This window comes from Dermacentor andersoni, chromosome 1, assembly GCF_023375885.2.
Source record: "Dermacentor andersoni chromosome 1, qqDerAnde1_hic_scaffold, whole genome shotgun sequence".
Lineage (NCBI taxonomy): Eukaryota > Metazoa > Arthropoda > Arachnida > Ixodida > Ixodidae > Dermacentor > Dermacentor andersoni.
In genome coordinates, this window is record NC_092814.1 from 263062184 (window position 1) to 263062869 (window position 686).

General features: G+C 49.0%; 1 non-coding gene across 1 annotated transcript; it reads left to right on the forward strand.

Moving 5' to 3' along the window:
- Positions 1–604: 604 nt before the first annotated feature.
- On the forward strand, positions 605–686 carry TRNAS-GCU (transfer RNA serine (anticodon GCU)). The gene has a single exon. It is a non-coding gene; the product is annotated as a tRNA-Ser (tRNA).

The window sequence follows — 686 nt, forward strand, 5'->3', positions numbered from 1 at the left end:
GAGACTGAAATAACCAGAAGAATAAGAATGGGTTGGGGTGCGTTTGGCAGGCATTCTCAAATCATGAACAGTAGGTTGCCACTATCCCTCAAAAGGAAAAGGTACAACAGCAGTGTGTTACGAGTACTCACATATGGGGCAGAAACCTGGAGGCTTACGAAAAGGGTTCTGCTGAAATTGAGGACGACGCAACGAGCTATGGAAAGAAGAATGATGGGTGTAACGTTAAGGGATAAGAAAAGAGCAGATTGGGTGAGGCAACAAACGCGGGTAAACGACATCTTAGTTGAAATCAAGAAAAAGAAATGGGCATGGGCCGGACATGTAATGAGGAGGGAAGATAAGCGATGGTCACTAAGAGCTACGGACTGGATTCCAAGGGAAGGGAAGCGTAGCAGGGGGCGGCAGAAAGTTAGGTGGGCAGATGACATTAAGACGTTTGCAGGGACAACATGGCCACAATTAGTACATGACCGGGGTAGTTGGAGAAGTATGGGAGAGGCCTTTGCCCTGCAGTGGGCGTAACTAGGCTGATGATGATGATGATGTTTAAGGAATGTGTGTTGTTGTGATATGTCGAGGACTGGCAATGAAGAAAAAAGAGGGCGAGGTGGCTGAGTGGTTAAGGCGATGGACTGCTACTCCATTGGGCTCTGCCCGCGTGGGTTCGAGTCCCACCCTCGTCG